We start from the raw sequence: 20,284 nt of genomic DNA on the forward strand, positions 1-20,284 counted from the left end.
TATATATATATATATATATATATAATGCACTGGAAATCTAAAAGTAGCATAAACATAGAGATACAATTGGAGAGTCTATACTGGTAATCTGGAAAGCTTGGTGCTAAGAAAAATAGAGTGATGGGATGATGTCAATGTCCTCTAACCCTGATGAGGAGGGGCGGGGGGGGCAAGCTATTGGCTCATTGTTGGAATTGTCAAGCTCATGAAAGGATCCAATTGTATGATATACTATGTGAGGCACCTGAATGAGGATGCTCTGCTTTCTTATCTAATGAACTTTTGATAATATCATCTCCACTCTTCTGAATGTGGGGGCAAAAGTCAATTGCGAGATCAAGCATATTTTTTCAAGCATATTTTGGAAAACAATCATCACAGACGGATTAAACAAAGAAGAGCGCTTTGAGATCTTCCACAAATCTTTCAGGAATGTAATAAGAGCAAAATAAAACCCATGGGTAAGTACAGCCAAAAGGATAATGAATCAATCTAGTCACAGTAAATATCAATATGATAATCCAGGTAAGATGTATTGTCACTTTTCCTGATTTCAGCCCTCTTGGCACCGGTAGGTTACCTATATCCTTGGGAGAGAGATAAGGTGGTTCCTGTAGAAAGGAGACAGCGGACAACAAAATATTCAATTTAATCAATTGGATTATGGTTCGAGCCCCATTTGAGAGTAGTGGGGCTTGGCAATAAGAGATCCAATGATATCTAACCAAGCCATGGAAGCCAAACTGTTGTTGAAATATTTGTCCGACAAAGTGGCCTGGTGGAAAGATGGACTTCGCCATAATTATTTCAAACAAAGTCGGTGATAAAAGGATCCCCTGTCTCGCCATTCTACGAGTCCTTGGCCCGTTTCCTTTGGAAACACCTATCATGTATCCCATGCAATGGCAAGTGCATTAAGCTTGGGAAGACAGTGTGGACCATCCACCTATTTCTCAAGATGTGTCTCTCTAAGACGTGAAACCCTGGATGCTAGATCAAGGTATAACAACCCTTTTCCTTGATGGCACCTTTAAAAGAAACCTGGAATGGCAGGGGCAGGGAGCCTTCATTGACTTCAGATGAAATCAAGAGAGTCGATATTACGGCAGGTTGGTATTTTCGTGAACAAACAAGTGAAGGCTCAAGACCTCTTCAAAGGCCTCCAGCTTCCTGAAGCTCAAGGGGCCTGCTAGGCAACAGTGGTGGGTGATTCAATGATTATTCTAAGAGCTGCTGTGCACGTCTCTTCCAAACAGTGATACACAGCCCATTGGCACAAAAGAGTTATTAAAAAATGCGGAGCTTCAGCCTTCAACAAGATCAAATTCCTTCATGTCTCAAGGCATCAAAACGATCAAATTTCTTGAATCTTCATGTCTCAAGGCATCAAAACGGGAAAAAAAAACCATTAAACTATCTAATAGTAGCATAAATGTAGGGATACAACAGAGTGTCTGCACTAAAAGTCTGGAGAGAGGGATGGGATGATGTCAATGGTGGTGGGAACCAGGCTATTGGATCACTGTTGGAATTGCCAAAAGCTTAAGAAAGGATCCAGTTGTGTGATCCTACGGGAGGCATAGGAATGATGATGCTCGGCTCTCCTATCATCTAATGTCCAAGCAAGGAAACTCTTGAAAATATTATCTCTGCTCTGCTGAATGTAGGGCTAGTCTAATACGTGGAAGGTGCCATACTCTGGATCAGTCTGGAGCTGGTTTACCCCTAATGGGTGGAAGGTGCCATACTCTGGATCAGTCTGGAGATGGTTTACCCCTAATGGGTGGAAGGTGCCATACTCTGGATCTGTCTGGAGCTGGTTTACCCCTAATGGGTGGAAGGTGCCATACTTTGGATCTGCAAAGTATCTGTCTGGAGCTGGTCCATAACTCGCTCTGATTATGTATGTCCTAGTCTAATAGGTGGAAGGTGTCATACTCTGGATAAGTCTAGAGCTGATTTACCCCTAATGGGTGGAAGGCGCCATACTCTGGATCTGTCTAGAGCTGGTCCATAACTCGGTTTGATTATGTATGATCTGTAACCTAATATGGCACAACCCCGAACAGGCGTCAAAGATGTTGATTGACCACCAAGGTAGAAGGTTGAGGTGAGATCCCATCTAAAGTTGGAAGGAAAGAAACTATGGATAAAATCCTGGCTGCTCCTCTGAATCCGGGGTAGAATAACAGTTAGGAGGTACCCTGCTCTGGTTTCCTCTTCAGCTAATCCACATGTCACTCTGATCATGTGTGGTTTGTAACATGATTTGGTTGGAACCTATGAACAGACCTCAAAGATGTCGGTAGACTACCAAGGGTAAGATTACGGGGAAACCCGAGAGACCTCAACTCTATCATGTAGTAAAAACTACATGAGAACATTAAAATATGAGTAGTTCAACTATATTATTATATTTAGTCATACATCAACAGACACAGAAGACAATTAAAACAAAAAAGAGAACATATAAATTATCTTGGTACTCTAAGAAGTGTGGCAGGGGATTGTAAACTGAACCGTATAAAGCTGCCAAAAGAATTGCTAACTTGTTTTCAAGACAATTGTTGCTTGAGAGAGTGAGACTGAAATATAGCAGAAATTTCAAGCAAATCAAATACTTCCCAGACCTTCAGAGTCGATACAACTGAGATAGGTACAATTTTTAGGAGACACCATTATACCAAATACAACGCAACATAGGTCACCACGATTAAAGAGAGGACATCATAACGAAACAACGAATTAAACATGGAACCGTCATTTCTAAAGGAAAAAATGGTACCTAAAGCTGTTCGAAACGTTCGAAGGAAGGAGCAAAATGTCATTTATAAGAAAATAGTAAACTTCGTCCACAACAACGCTACTTAGGGTGGAAATTTTTGGGAAAACCACCACAAGAAAGGAACAAAAAATGGGAAGGCTAGAAATGCAATTATCTTTGCCCTTGAAATGTCTGCTAAAAGGAGAGGAGAGTTCGAAGGAAATTAAAGAACTCAAAAGGCAGTCCTTGAAGTCATCATTGCCCAATTTGAGAGAGCTTCCATTTTTTGAAAGAGTTGTTTTACTTGCACCTCCACTCTCCATTTTGTTAAAGAGTTGTTTCACTTGTTATGCTAGAGTTGTTCGGTTGTTATGGAGGAAAGGCATTCAACAATTTTACAGGTGTGAAGGAAAATAAAATTTACAGGTTTGTGGTTGAAATTTATTGGTGTATCTATACGTGTGGCCCCAAATCATTTGTAGGTATCATACCTGTAATTATGGGTAAGGCCATATTTAATTTGAGTTATTTGAAACTAGGTTTGTGGTTAATTCCAACCTAGGAAAACTTGATATATAGGTTCAATAACCTTCTTGTGTTGTATGCCCTCATTGTGTAGGATCAATAACCCTCTTGCTGTGTGTGCCTTTGTTATGTGGGCCAACAACCCCTCTTGAGAGGATGCCTCATTCGAGTTCAACACAGTGAACATAATTGCTTGTGAGGGAGAAGAAAGGATTGAGAGGTATGAAGTTACAGGAAAATGGAGAGCTAGAGTGACTATGGCAGGATTTAGTGTATATCATCTCAGTGCTAATGTTAAGGACACGGTTAAATCTTTGCTCTGTTAATCATATTGCAATAGCTATAAGACTAAGGAAGAAGGAGGAGTGATCCAGGTGGATATTGGTGGCCACCTGCCAAGTCCACCTGGACCCCCACCATTTTTCTTCTCAGCATTTTCAGTTTCCTTAATTGTAGCACAACTTACTATTTTTAGCAGTTTTTCGGGTCCTAAACTTCCGGAGCCGTTTTGAGGCCCTAAACGACGTTTTTTGGGGAATCCAGGGGCAACATGGGTCCATTCCACCAACAATGATAGTGCTCGGATAGATCTTTCTAACGAGCTATTGTATGCGTCAAACGGAGATCGTATGCCAAAGTTACGACCCCGGGAAGTTGATGTACCAACTTATCCCAAACGGGGCCCCATAGTTTGGCGTTTCATCTTCTAGGGTTAGGTTTTGGAATGTTAAGGGTTTTTCCACTGTTTCTCAACAATAAATAGGCCTTCGAGCCTCATTGTAAGACAGTTCAGAGGCATGTAGCCATCACATCTCTTCTCAGAGATAAGCTACCATCGCCCTAGCTGGTTTAGTTCCATTTTTGGTTGTAAGCATATTTAAGTATTTTCCATTAATGAAATGAAGTATTATTTCCGCTGCATCTTTGTGTATATGGTTATCTCTATAATTTGTTGCGTTCCTGTTTAAATCCGGATCAGTGGTATCAGAGCGGTCTGCTTTTTCTATGTTTTTCTTTGCATGTCCCCAACAAGGTCGGGATATAAGGAGTTAGGGCTTGAACTGGTTGAACCTTTGCAAGACCAGCCTCGCAAATCTCGACGGCCTCCCATGGCGGATGAGAAGAAAGACGAGGGGGCAGGAGATCCCATCAAAATCTTTCTCGAAGAAGCCCTCGAGCGACAACAGAACGCGATGATGGACAACTTTGCCCAGATCCTTCAGCGGCTACCCAGAAGCAACGCATCGGCTTCCAGCAGCTACTCTGGAAATGCCACACCCTTTAAGTTACAAGTTAATTTTGAAATCCCCATATTCGAGGGTCAGATAGACGCAGATGCCATAGATAAATGGTTAAATCTGCTAGAGGGTTATTTTTCTATTCATGAATTTTCGAGTCGGGAAAAGATTGTTTTTGCTCTTCTCAAAGCAGCCCTCCACGTCAAGGACTGGTGGGAAACCTACTGCGAGCAGAAGGATGAAAGTACTGGCTCACTATTTTCAGCCGCACCCACCTGGGATTCATTCAAGGATGCCATCAAGGAGTAGTACTACCCTGTTGGAAGCTATGAGGATGAATACATAAAGTGGACCACGCTGCGGCAGGGAAGGGACCAAGACGTGCCGGAGTTCACCAATCTTTTCCATACCCTTCGCACAAAGTTGGGTATCAAGGATTCGGAGCAACATTTGATACTCAAATACCGTGGCTGCCTGCACAAGTACATCCAGGAAGAAATACAATTCCTAAACATCTCCTCGCTCAGCGCAGCATACCGATATGCCGTCAAGGTCGAGCAGAAGTTTAAACAAAAGAAGCGAGACTTTGGATCTGCGACTCCAAAGCAGGGGAAAGGTGCCCCTAAACCACAGAACAAAGGACAAAGCCAAGGTGAGACAGCCCAAGACAACCAGCCGAAGCTGCAAGCAAAGAACAACGCCGCGAAGCCAAGAAAGGACACTGGAAAATGGTGCGAGTTCCATAAGAGCTCCACTCACAACACAAGTGAGTGCCGGGCCAAGCAGTCACTGGTGGCTGAGCTAAAGGTTTCAGAATCAAATGCATGTTACGACTCTGATTCAGAACCCGATAAAGGGAATGAAAAAGGGAAGCAAATCATTGATGCGGATCCCAGCGCCACTGTTGCAACCGCAAAGATCCAGAAAAATGAACTCGAAGATCCAGAGGAGGAGGAGCGTCTCTTCCACTCCCAGATGTGGGTAAAGGGCTCCCCGATACAGTTCATTGTTGATAGCGGGAGTCAAAAGAACCTCATTTCGGCAGAGGTCATGAAGCGGTTGGGCTTACCGACCACAGCACATCCACAACCATACACCATTGGGTGGCTTCACCAAGGACGAGATCTTCACGTGAGCCAACAGTGTCACCTTCCATACAACATCAAGCCCTTCACGGATGAGGTATTGTGTGACATTGCTCCCCTTGAAGTTTATGATGTGTTACTAGGACAACCATACTTGTGGAAGCGACATGCTGTGTATGAATCAAGGCTCCGTGCTGTTATTATTACATTGGGAAATAAGTTGTATAGGATACCAGAGGTAGCACCACCTACCGCCATCTCTTTGATTACTGCAAAACAATGCAGTAAGATCATTTCCAAAACCAGGAAATTTGTTTTCCTGATGATACACCGTCAAGGAAAGAAGAAGACAGTGGCCGCGGCCTCCAGACGGGGTCCCTCTGCACGACAACTACAGATGGACAAGGTTGTGGAAGAGTACGAGGACAACTTCACCTCCCCGACAGGGGTTCCTCTGCACTGTCAAGTCAAGCACTCCATCGATCTGACCCCAGGTGCGCCACTACCCAATGGACCAATTTATCGGCGCTCCATTCTGGAGAACGATGAAATCAAGAGGCAGATTCAGGAGCTCCTGCAGAAAGGTCACATCCGTCCGAGTTCATCGCCCTGTGGGAGCCCAATCGTGTTGGTACAGAAGAAGGATGGGACGTGGAGACTCTGTATTGACTATCGGGCGCCGAACAAGATCACTGTCCGTAATAGGTACCCGATCCCGCGGATTGATGACCTCCTAGACCAACTAAAGGGGGTGAAATATTTCAGCAAGATCGATCTGAAGTCAGGATATCACCAGGTACCAATCGAACACTCTGATGTGTGGAAGATTGCCTTCAAATCCAAGGAGGGCCTCTTCGAATGGTTGGTTATGCCTTTCGGATTGACGAATGCTCCTGCAACCTTCATGAGGCTAATGGATGACATCTTGCGGCCATTCACCAACTCCTTTGTAGTAGCATACTTGGATGACATTTTGATCTTCAGCCAGAGTTGGTAAGAGCACCTCCACCACATCCGACAGGTTCTCCAAACACTGCGGCAACACAAGCTATGTGCCAATCTGGAGAAATGCACTTTTGGCATGACCCAGGTTCAGTATCTGGGATACATCATTGATGAACAGGGGGTGCATGTCGATCCAGCCAAGATCCAAGTCATTCGGGATTGGCCCTCTCCAACCACTCTAACAGAGCTCTGCAACTTTCTAGGTCTTGCCAACTTCTACCGCAGGTTTGTGTTGGGGTTTTCTCATATTTCTTGGCCCTTGAGTCGAGTCACCAAGGGAGGGGCGAAAGCAAAATTCTTTTGGTCTGAATCTCAACAGAAGGCATTCATGGAGTTGAAGGATCGCCTCTACACGGCACCAATGCTCGCGTTACCAGATTCACAACAACCATTTGAGGTCGAGACAGATGCCTCTGACTATGCCATTGGGGCAGTCCTTACTCAACATGGACATCCAGTGGCATATCACAGTGAAACACTTTTAGACACAGTCCGGAAGTACCCCACTTATGATAAAGAGATGTATTCCATTGTACAGGTCTGCCGACAATGGAAGCATTACATTTTGGGGAAGGAAACGGTCAGACACACAGACCACCGACCCCTGCAGTTCATACAGACCCAAGGGAAATTGCAGAATGATCGCCATCAGAAGTGGTCTACATACCTGCAACAATTCCACTTGAATATCAAGTATAAGAAGGGCAGCACCAAAAATGTTGCAGATTGCCTCAGTCGACCACCGATCATGGCGTTAACCACCGTGCTCAACTCTTGTGGGCATGGAACTTCTGATTGGCCACTTCTTTACAAAAGCGACCCAGAATTCGACCACACATACCAGACACTCTTGGAGGGTCGGCATGTTCTAGATTTTCACCTTCAGGATGCCCTATTATGCCACCTCGGTCACCTTTGTGTTCCTTCAAGCGAGCGTGCCAAGATGATTTGGGAAGCCCACTACAGTCGGGCTGCTGGGCATTTCGGGGTCAAGAAAACAGTGGCAGTTCTGCAAAATTATTTCTATTGGCCAAATCTTCGACAGGATGTTGGAAAGTACATCAGATCATGTACTGCCTGTGCCATTGCCAAACCGACCATTAAGAAGCACGGCCTCTATACCCCATTGCCTACCCCAAGTCGACCTTGGGAATCCATCTCCATGGATTACATGTCAGGCCTTCCTTCCACCAAGCATGGAACTGACTGTGTTTTTGTGGTCGTCGACAGGTTCTCGAAGATGGCCATTATGGCGGCCTGCAAGAAGAATATCACAGCAGAACCCACTGCTAAACTCTTCTTTGAACAAGTGTGGGTGCACTTTGGGATCCCACAGTCTATCATCTCAGATCAGGACAGTCGATTTCTCAGCACATTTTGGTCCAGTCTCTGGTCAATGCTGGACACCAAACTCACGAAGTCCACAGCCTTCCATCCTCAAACTGATGGCCAGACAGAGGTTGTCAATAGGATGATTGTGCACATTCTGTGCATGTATAACTCAAAGCATCTGCGCACATGGGATGAGAGCCTCCCATATGTTCAGCACAGCTCCACTGGCCATAGCCCTTTTCAGGTGGGTTTGGGATTCCAGCCACTATGCCCCATTGATGTGGCCATGCCACTTGCAGCTACTCACATAAATTCAGCTCATGTCCAGTCCGAAACAGATAATGCCACCAGCCTCATTGAGCGCATCCAACACATTTGCCAGCAGGTCCATGACATTCTTGAGAAATCAAATGCCAAGTACAAGCAGCGACATGATCAACATCGGGTGCCACACAAGTTTCAGGTGGGCGACAAAGTCTGGTTGCATTTGCAAAAGGAACGCCTTACTGGAGCCTATCGGAAATTGAGACCACTCCGATATGGCCCTTACACCATTACTAAGGCTATGGGAGACAATGCATTTGAGCTCAGCATTCCCCCATTCCTTGGCCTGCACCCAGTGTTCAATGTGGACCGCCTTCGGCCATACTTTCCACCATTGCTAGACACATCCGACATTGCAGAACAGCTCAAACCCACAGAATTAAATCCAAATTGCATGGAACAAGCTACAACTGATCGGATCATGGGCACACAGATCAAGAACACTCGCCAACAGAATATCCAACTGTATCGAGTTGTCAAAGCAGGCCAACTCCTTCAGCAGGGCAAGTGGTTCACCAGGGAACAAGTTCAGCAAAAGTTTCCTCATCTCATGGAGGAGCTCAACGCAATGGGGACCATTGCTTCCTAAGGGGGGAGGAATGATCCAGGTGGATATTGGTGGCCACCCCCCAAGTCCACCTGGACCCCCACCATTGTTCTTCTTAGCATTTTCAGTTTCCTTAATTGTAGCACAACTTACTATTTTTAGCAGTTTTTCGAGTCCTAAACTTCCGGAGCCGTTTTGAGGCCCTAAACGACGTTTTTTGGGGAATCCAGGGGCAACATGGGTCTATTCCACCAACAATGATAGTGCTCGGATAGATCTTTCTAACGAGCTATTGTATGCATCAAACGGAGATCGTATGCCAAAGTTACGACCCCGGGAAGTTGATGTACCAACTTATCCCAAACGGGGCCCCATAGTTTGGCGTTTCATCTTCTAGGGTTAGGTTTTTGAATGTTAAGGGTTTTTCCACTGTTTCTCAACAATAAATAGGCCTTCGAGCCTCATTGTAAGACAGTTCAGAGGCATGTAGCCATCACATCTCTTCTCAGAGATAAGCTACCATCGCCCTAGCTGGTTTAGTTCCATTTTTGGTTGTAAGCATATTTCAGTATTTTCCATTAATGAAATGAAGTATTATTTCCGCTACATCTTTGTGTATATGGTTATCTCTGTAATTTGTTGCGTTCCTGTTTAAATCCGGATCAAGGAGCTATGTATTTACTATTTTGGATGGTTGGACAAAATTCTCATTGCAAAATCTGCTTGGCATTGAGAGGCAACAACTATAAGAATGTTCTTGTACAAGAATTTGTTATAATTTATCAATACCATTGTTGAAACTGCATGTGACTTTCATGTGTGTCAGGGAAGAGTTCAGAAACCTGACACAATAACTTATTATAGGGGTAAAAGATGAAAATAATTTAAGGAAACAATGGTTTTTACCTGTCCTGTTCAACCAGGGATAAGATAGTTATTCGTTTGTATTTTGCTTCCTTATCCAGGTAGACAGGAAAATGATAAGGCTTGCTAAAATCAATGATATGCCTGCCTACACAGTGGGTAATTGGATAGAGATAGTTACTATTTAACTTTCAGGAACTTATACTTCACTAGCTAAAAAGTTTTGGATTTTTTTTCTTATGACCTTGAGTATAGAGTCTCATAATCAACTAGAAGAAAAATCAAGTCTAACACATACACTATTAACCTGCCTGTCACATACGGTTTGTCACACTATATATTAAAATAAGGTTGTATAGTTTAAAAGGAGGGCTCTCCTGACTGCATTTGGTTGGTTTATAGAAAAGATTGTTGGAATGTGTAATGTGAATTCTCTGCTAACTGTTTTTTAAGCATTTGGAAGTATTAAAACCCCCTAGGATAATTAATGTAAGACCTGTTAATTAATGTGTAAAGATGGCTATTATCCTTGGGCTACCTTAGCTGTTCATGTTTAATGATCTGTGGTATTATGACTCCTCAAGTCACTATTAAACCATGAGAACCATGCCCAGGCAGACTAGTGTGACATTGTGGATGAGAACCAAAACTAGACTCCTATAACCTCCTTTTTCATCCTTTAAATTGTAGAATTAACTGACTGTTCTAGTAATCGTTCTTGAGAACCTGAAGATGTGCACCCTAAATAATAAGAATAATACCCTGTAACATATGAATAGTCCATCCTGTGCATGTAGGATATGCACATGAGATCCAATAAAATCACTAACCAGAATACCAGGTGTTATTAAAGCCTCTACAGTTTGATATATATGAATGTTACAGTGTGCAGGAGTATGATTCAATTCCATACGAAAATACAAAACATCTAATAGGATTTCCTTATACCTCATAGGCAAACAACCATTGTCCCTTCTATAGATGAGCAGAATAAGTGCTTGGTTCTCTACACTAAATAAAGACAAAGTATAGTACTTATTGCTGACAAAATAGGATTTAAATCGCGGTTCAAGTGCTTGACATTCAGCTGGTCACATAATTGTAGAGTGCATAATCATAAGTGATGTTGCGAGCCTCATTGCTCAAAGTCTAAGGGTCTTGCGAGCCATAACCACAGCCATGTATGGCATATCTTGTGATTATGGCATTTTATGAGGTCAATTCTTGTGAAGACATTTCAGTTTATAATAAATTTTGAACCTCAACAGATTTTTGGCAAGACCTGGCTGAGCTAGGACATCAACAACACAGCTGATATGAATGACATAATCTAACCTCAAGAGGGAGCCTCTTTTGTTTTATCACTCTAACAATCTATGAAGTGGTGGAAAGCATAACAACTTCCCCTTGAATATGACACCTAAACTGAGTACAAATCCTAAATGATGCAGCCCTTGGTGCATGTCTCTCAAAGTATTGATATTTCAAATGTTGAAAGCTCTTGTGCCCATTTGATATGCATTCGATTGCAGTTCCCCTGAAGAAAGAATCTTATAAAGGTGAGGCCATGGCCAATATGTTAGCCATATCCATTGGAGTTGCCATTGCTTGATAACTTTAGTGTGATCAGTCCCACCATGATTCACATGGGCTTCTACTCAACACTGGCTGTTGCTATTGTAAGAGTCTTCAAGCTCGTTGAACCCATAGTATTGATAAGTGTATTCTTTGGGTCTCTGGTTTTCAAATTCTGCCTATGTTTTCCTCTCAGTATCATTATTTCAAATGTTGAAAGCTCTAATTCCCATTGTTGTGTATTTGATTGTGGTTTCCCTGAAGAAGAAGCTTATAAAGGTGAGCCCGAGGCCAATATGTTGGCCATATCCATTGGAGTTACTATTTCAGCTTATGGGGATGCCAAGATGAATGCATGGGAGGTGATTCTCCAGTTAAGTGCAGTTGCATGTGAGACTACCCAATTGGTTCTCATACAAATTCCACGAACATCAAAAGGGATTAAGTTGAATCCCATCACATCTTTGTTGCTCCTTGTTGCCTTGTTTTTCTCAGCACCCCGTGGGCCTTAGTAGAATACCCATTTCTGATAATCAGGGTCTCTTCCTTTGATTTGGATTACATGACATTTCTGCTTGTGCCTTGGCTCTTAATCTTGCAGTGTTTCTTCTGATAGGAAAGACTTCAGCCTTGACTATGAATGTTGCTGGTCTTGTCAAGGACTGGCTGCTCATAACATAATCTTTGTCTGTAATAAATGAAAAGGTTACAGTCATAAACTTGAGTGGGTGTGGACTGGCTTTTCTGGCTGTCTGTTACTATAATGATTTGAAACTTCAAGCTCTCAAGTCCAATGACAACCAACCAAAGTACCTCAGCAGTGCAGCTGATGCCAATGATGAAGGAGAAGGTTTGATAATGACGAGTGGGAGATTATCAATCAGAGATTCAGAACCAATAGAGAAAAATCAAACTCAAGCTTCAGGATTAGGTATTTAGATCATTAATATTGTCTTGTGCTAGAGATTATTGTTCTTGGATTGGCTCCTCCATGCCCAGATCTATTTGCAAGGAACAGGCCAGTCATTCACAGTGAAGAAGATAATGACAAGATTAGTGTATAATGATGGACAGGATGGTGCCATGGTGCCAACCTAAATCTCAAGTAAGGAGACATCTGTTCATCAATTTGTCAAGAAGCATGGCCTACAATTCAATTGCTCTAAGCCTATCACTTCTTCCACCTGTCAAATAAATTGTTTCCTATTTGTTTAGTTGACTATGGTTCTAATAAATATACTATTGTTTGATGTAAAAAGACAAAACAAAACAAAAAATATGGAAAGTTGTGACCCCATTTTCTAACTACAAATTGAAATCGGACCTCTACTTATTGGAATCAAAAAGGGGGTGGGTTATGCACAATCCTTCGTATCATTTTCTATTACCAGAGATAAGTAAAGCCACCCTAAACTCAAGTCTTAACTATGCTGATAGGGTGTTTGGGGAGGGGGATCCCTTACCAACCCACTATAATTTGCACAAAAGCATCCTAAGAACATATGAAAAATCAACCCTTCAATGAAATGATCCAAGAATATAGGTACTCAAACATTGATTTTATCAAAGAAAAATATAAGACAGAAAGAAAAGATCATAACAAGGATTAGAAGAGTCTAAGAACAGTTCTCACTGTCTACAGAGCCAAGACGAATGCAGAAGATTTCTTCCTTCAGTTCCCCATCTGAGAAATCAGTTGCATGCCAGACCCAAGTTTTATCACTACTTGCATGCTCCTGAAGTGACATTGGGGAATGAACTGCAAGGCAAAAAGTTGAAATATTTCCAGAAAGTTGAAATATGGCAAATTTTTCCAATCAAGAACTCTAAATAATTTCATTAGGACAAGGTGTAGAGGATTCATGACGAAGACAAGAAAATAATGGTGCTTTGCAATTTTAGCACTCTCTTGCAGAAAAATACCTTTTCTGAAATGGTTTTGACCACGAAGAAATGCAGATGAATTGTTGGAAGTCGTGCAGAGAGAGATCTGGTGGCTCGTGGATCGATTCTGGGGAAATGTTTATGCGATTGCAAACCATGATTGTTCATATGCGAGCTACTGAGCTCGTTGAGAGGGATACGCGCAATGGCGCCAAACTACGAAGAGGATTTGAATTTAAAGGCGGGATAGAATATCTACCGTCCGATCATGTCATCGACGGCCATATATTTGTGTTTTAGTAAAACAGATTTTCAAAGAATTTGAAATATTATACATTTTATAGAATTTGAAATATTATACATTCTATTATTTAAGCTGAATAATAGTTTTACTTTGGAAAAATAATTGGGCACATCAAATAAAATATTGATGCGACGGACATAGAACTCCGAAACAATAATGCACCCTTCTCTTACTCCAAAACAATAATGCACCCTTCTCTAGCTGATGTGTCAATGCTTTCTTTGAAGTGGAACTTAAAGAATTAAGTAATTATTCATTATTAAATTGGGATTTTATATAAATTATTTGATTATTTATTAATGTTAATTTCATTTTATAATTTTATAGTAATTTTTAATAGATTTTTGTTAAAGATAATTATTTGAGCTATTATTGTATCAAGATTTTTGTTGTGTCTTTTATTATTATATTTTAATCCACTTTAAACATGCTCAAAATATGTTTTCATCTTCATTTGTGGAGATTATCTACTTGCATATTCAAAAAGTTTTGATGTAGTTTTTGCCTTGAAAAATGATTATTGTGATTGTAATGGTGAGAAATTATTCTATAAACAGTGTTAAGTGTTATTTAGAATAAATGAGAAATTCTTTTTGAATATATAAGACTAATCTTTGAGAGAATAGATATATATTCCCTAATTATCACATAAACAAGGGGTTAATCTTGCATTTAGTGCTTTATCTCTGTAGAGTTTCGCTAAACAAAGGGAATACCTCCTCCTGCGTGACTTCGATTTTCCCTCCCTCTTACAGGATTGCAAAGCATTAAGAATTGAATCTTCTTTATTTTAAATATGTAGTCTTGTCGAATATACCAAAAACATAGTAGGATTCTTTCATTATTGACAAAATCAAGCACATGTGCAAGGGAAGTATTCATCTATGGATGGTTAACAAGTTCATTAATAACTACAAGTAAATGCTTCAAACTATGTATTTAATGATCTCTAGTCATCATCTAAAGAGTTCAAGAATCAAATCAATTCCAACCTAAGTTCTAAGTATACGGTAAACCTCTACTCTAGAGGTTCTATTATTGTAAAATTTCACAACTATGGAAGTTGTGGCAAGGTCTCAAAGGAGGGACTTTCTTTTTGGGGCAAAACTAACATTTTTTCAAAAGATAGTTTCTATAATTGAATCCATCTTCAATATCCATTTCTTCAACCCCACTCTGTCGGATTTGAATATTGAATCCCCCCTACTTATTTTGGGATGAGATGGTCTTTCAAAAGCCAACATAAATATATTGGGGACTTACAACAATATACAAACTAAGCAAGGAAGGGTATACACACATGTGTTAGAATTTGAATTGAAGTTGACTTGAGCAAAGGTATAACAATGCATATTTAATTAAATATTGGTGATTTTAACAACCACGTCCATTAGATTAAAATAATGATACTTTATGTGTATCTATATGCAAAGACAAAACTTGAAAGGCACCTTCCCAACAACAAAGGTCATTATAAGAAAAATGGAAAAATAACAAGTTGATGGGTGGTATGATTGAATGAAGAATCAAAGGGCAAGAAATAAGAGACATCCAAGTTTAGTCCTAATAAAAGATTTTATGGCCCCTTCCAAGGAGTGTGTTATTAAGAGGGACACAAACATGATCATGGATTCTGTGCTAAAGTCTTATGGGAGAAATAGGAAGCATGTGAATGAGATATTATGGATTTCAAAAGAGAAATCATGTTATTCAATCCAATAGAAGCAAGGGGATTGGTGCTACTTGAGACTCCATAAGCTCTAAATCAATTGGTGAAAGCAAGAAGTCTAAAAGATAAATGCAAAGAAAGGAATATCCATCTATGTACAAATCTACAATAAATAAATTCAAAATTATACAGTGTTTCCATATAGACAATGTTAGGTCCCTATAACACTAGTGATTCCCCCATTACTAGTGTCATTGTGGCCCTTACTGTTATTGTTGTGCCCTTATTGTCCCCATATTGTTATTATTGTGCCCCATAGAAGCCCACTATTGTTATTTTTGTGCCCTTATATTATTATTGTTATGTTGACTTTGATTATATTGTGACCCCTTAGACTCCTATATATAGAAATGAGGCTTTGTCATTTGTATCATCCAATAATTGTTCTTTTGTGTAATGTAAAGGAGGTTGCCCCCTCGAAGAGGCTGATTTCTAAGTTGTTGATCTATCTTTTCTATCTTTTTGTGAGTTGGTTTCATAACATACAACCTAGGTTCAAACCCTAAAAAGTGTAGGGCCTTTGTGAGTGTTTGTGAGGGAATGTGTTTGACATCACATAATTGGATTCCCTTCATCATCAAAGAGACATGTGTCCCAAAAGTCAATTTGGTTTAAGTGGATGTTAATATGATACATTGTATATTTTCTGAGGGTAGTAGCACAATTGGAAAAAAGCATGTTGGCAAGCCCTTGTGTATCCAAGTGATCGAAAGTTCAATCCCCCAGACATATCTCACCAATTGAACTTAAAAAAAATATGATACATTGTATATTGCAAAGCCATTAAGTTAAGTAATGACCTTGGCTAACCCAAATATTTAATTAGAATTTAAGCTCAAACACAACATTAGAAATGAAACCTTCACTCTAGATCTAAGGATATAGGGGTCAACATTGGATATTGGATACAAGACAAGGTGATCAAATGTATCTCTTGGACTAGCATTTTTTACAAAGGAATACAAATTTTAATGCTTATATTAACATGTATGTATAATATAATAATGAAATAGTCACTCTTTAGTTCATGGATAAAAGTGTTGGTGTGGAAGGAAATCTCGAGGGATGTGTCACTATAGTCATAAAAATTGCATTTATTGTGGCACATGGAGAACTTATTAATTAGGTGTAGCTTTAAAAATGGATAGGAGTGTTATCCTCCCCACCTAACTGCAATTCCTACAAATGACATATTTAGTGATTAATGAGTATATTTTTGTAATAATTTTGAACCCTGTGTTAAGAAATTGCCCACTTTTTCTAAGAGATCTAGATGGGTAAAGTGAATGGGAAAACTGGGAATCTTACCCATACTAGAGTAGTCATCGGCAACATAGTGAGAGGATTGAAGTTGGGAAACCATGGCTTCACTAGAAGACCAACTCATCCCCAAAACCATGGACCTTGGTCAAGGATTTTTTTCTTATCCTCGAGACATTTGAAGATCACCACAAAAAAACATGGGTCTACATCCACCCAAACCGGCGTTCATCCAATCCTATCATAATCGAACAGAAAAACACTACTTTTTCAATAGAAAATGGGGAATAAAAGTATCACCCAAGGATAATGACCATCGCATCAAGCGCTCAATCATAAGGGAGGAGCAATAATTTGACAATCACACGTCCTTGATTTCTGTTGATTTAACTCTGAACACTCACGTAATATTCTCTTGCTTGGCGAATTAAACACCACTGCATGGAATGGACGAGGATTGAGCCGAATCCTGGATGAAGCCCACTTCATTCTCATCTAAACACAAAACTATATATACGTCAAAGCTATTACAATAGATTCTGACTGTCAACACCTCGAGGTTCTGTTTATATGTGGCTACCTTTTATGGTTACTATTGAATGTGTGATTGGCAATAGTAATGGAAACTTAGGGCTGCCAAATTTCCTTCGATTCCCTCACTACATCCTAACACAAATAGTTGTTCAATGCCTTGGGTGTCTTTCAAAACTGGTAGGCAGCGTCTTCTTTGATATTTCTCGATGGTTTTAATTCCACTACAATCACAACTTTCATTTACATAAACTTCGTGTTTTCGCACGAGCGACAATTGTTCCAAGGTGAAATGTCACTTGGATGGTTTCAATGTTGTTGACCCATCATAACTAACTAACGGATATGCCCATTACAATTTTATACCACCCCATTATCAATATCAATTATGCATGGGAACCAATTAAAGCAACTTTTCACATTAATTTTATATGAGCATGAGAACATGTGTTAACAAGCAGCCCATAAAGCCTCATTTTGAATGCCATAGTCACTTAGAAGGAATTCCTCTTGTAGTAGCATCCTCCCTACTAAAATTTGCTAGTGCTAACATTAGAACCACCATTACAACAAGATATCTTTCTAGTGTTGACAACACCATTATAGTAAGGTACCTCAAGAGAGACAGAAAATTTAAAAAGTATGATAGTAATACGTATCCAGAAGATGGTATTGAAACTAGTAATTGTTCACGAATCCATAAGATTGTAAGGTCATTCTCATTATCATAATCATTGTCATCATCATCACCATCATCCTTGTCATTGTTATTGGCATCATTACATTATCATCATAATCACCATTCATGCCATCATCATCATCATTATGGACATTGTTTGCAATTGTTCATAATTGTAGATGTTGTAAGAAATATCATCAACCCAAAAAATGTGATCAGTGCTAGAAAAGGGTTGTTTAGGACACACTGATATATGTAAGAGAAATAACAACTCTATTTTTGACAGATGATCGATGATGATCATCATCACCACCATTATCATCGTCATTGCCATTTTTATCATCCCCCTCATCATCATTAATGTAATTTCTATCGACATTGTTGTAATCATGCATCATCATCATTCATGCCATTATTGTTTTTGATGATGACCTAGATGAAAATGATGATCATGACACCAAAGATAATGCTTATGATTATGACAATGACAACATCTAAAACTGGGAAGATTCGCCAACGTCATTAGCATCGTCATCATCATAATCATTGCCATCATCATCATTGTCATTGTAACCACTATCGTCTTTATCATCATAATCACAATTCATGTCATCACCATCATCTTCATTTTCATCATTGTCCATATTATTGACATTGTCATCAATTGTTCATAATTGTCAATGCCATAAGGAATATCATCAATGCAGAAAATATGATGAGTGTTGGAAAAGGGATGCAAAAGCGAACATAGAAATGGGGGCAACAATAGAAGTAAAATTGGATGAAAAGTGGATACAACATAAGTAGATGCACAACAACATGAAAAACCTGACACAAAAGTGGATGAAAAAGTAGATGCAGTTGTCAATGCAAACTTGGATGCAAACATGAAGGCAAAAGTGGAAGCAAACATGGGTCCAATGGTAGGTGTAAAACTTGGCACAAATTGTGGTGAAACAAATGTGGATGCAACAACGGAAACAAAAGTATATGAAAAAATGGATGAAACAAAAGTGGATGCAATAGGGGATGCAAACGTGGAAGAAAATGTGGTTGCAATGGTAGGCGCAAGATATGGTGCAACAAAAGTGGATGTAACAATAGACAAAAAAATATGAAAAATAAGATGCAAAAATGGATGTAAAAGTGGAAGCAAACATTGATGCAACAGGCAAAACAAAATTGGATGCAAAAAATGGATATAATGTAAGTATATGCAAAAGTATATACAAAACGAGATGCAAAACCCAATGCATAAACCTGACATAAAAGTGGATGCAAAAATAGATGCAATATTTGATGCAAAAGAGGATGTGAACATGGATGCAAAATTGGAAGAAAACGTGGATACAACAGTGAGTGCAAAACATGGTGCAAATTGTGGCATAACAAAAGTGGATGTAATGATAGATGCAAAAAAAGAATCAAAGTATGATTCAAATGAAAATGTAAAAAGGGATGCAAAAAGTGAAATTTAAAATGGGTGCAACAGTGGATGCAAAATTGTGTGCAAAAGTGGATGCAATAGAAGTCGATGCAAAAGTAGATGCAAAACGAGACACAAAACCCGATGCAAATCCCGGTCCAAAATTGGATACAAAAAGGGATGCAAAAATAGATGTAGTAGTTGATGAAAACCTAGACGCAAATGAGGATGCAAACGTGGATGCAAAATTATAATCAAAAGTGGGTGCAAAAGGAGGTGCCAAACTAGGCGTTAATTGTGGCACAAAAATATTAGATGCAATAGTGGGTACAATAATAGATGCAAAAGAGGATGTAAATATGGATGCCAAACAAGAGGGAAAAGTGGATGCAACAAAAGTAGATTCAAAATTTTATGCAAAACTAGACACAAAACACGATGTAAAACTTGGCGCAAAAGGGATGCACAAATGGATGAAAAATGGATGCAAAAAATGATTTAAAAAAGGATGCAAAAGTCGATGCAAGTGTAGGTGCAAAAAGTGGATGCAAATGAGGATGAAAAAGTATGTCAAACAAAATTAGGTGCCAAACTTGATGCAAAACTTGGAACAAAACCTGGTGTAAAGGATGACACAAAACTTGGCATAAAATTTGGTGCAAAACGTGGTGCAAAACCTATTGCAATACCTGGTGCTAAACTTGGTGTAAGATTTGGTGCAAAACTTGATGCAAATTTTGTGTCAAGTTTTGCACCATATTTGATAAATGGATGCAAATAGCACCAAAAATGGGCTCTAGATGCAAAAAAAGAAGTAAAAAGGGACGCTAATCGCTGTTTTTGTTGTAGTGTATCAAAGAAGATTCTCCTTCCTTAGGTGACCCAACTCTACTGTCTCTAGGAGTTACGAGGACTTTCAAGCCTTCAAGATGGTTCGGTACTTCTTCAGGAGGTTGGCCCCGAAGTCTACGAGACCTCATCAGTAACTTAGCCACGTTTACTAACTCAGGAGACTGGCCCCGAAGTCTACGGGACTGCCTTGGTAATTCAGCCACAGTTAAAGACTTTTAACTACTTCACACGCAAACAAAGTAAAATCTCAATGAAAAGCACCTAAAGTCTCTAAAGAACCAAAAAAAATTGAATCACACGCCTAAAGAATCTAGGAGATCAAACACACACAAACAGTAACTTTCCGTACCGAAAACACTA

The sequence above is a fragment of the Pinus tabuliformis genome, chromosome 4_1 (assembly GCF_031772625.1).
Source record: "Pinus tabuliformis cultivar Carrire ecotype Pingquan chromosome 4_1, CPIR1, whole genome shotgun sequence".
NCBI classification, from domain to species: Eukaryota; Viridiplantae; Streptophyta; class Pinopsida; order Pinales; family Pinaceae; genus Pinus; species Pinus tabuliformis.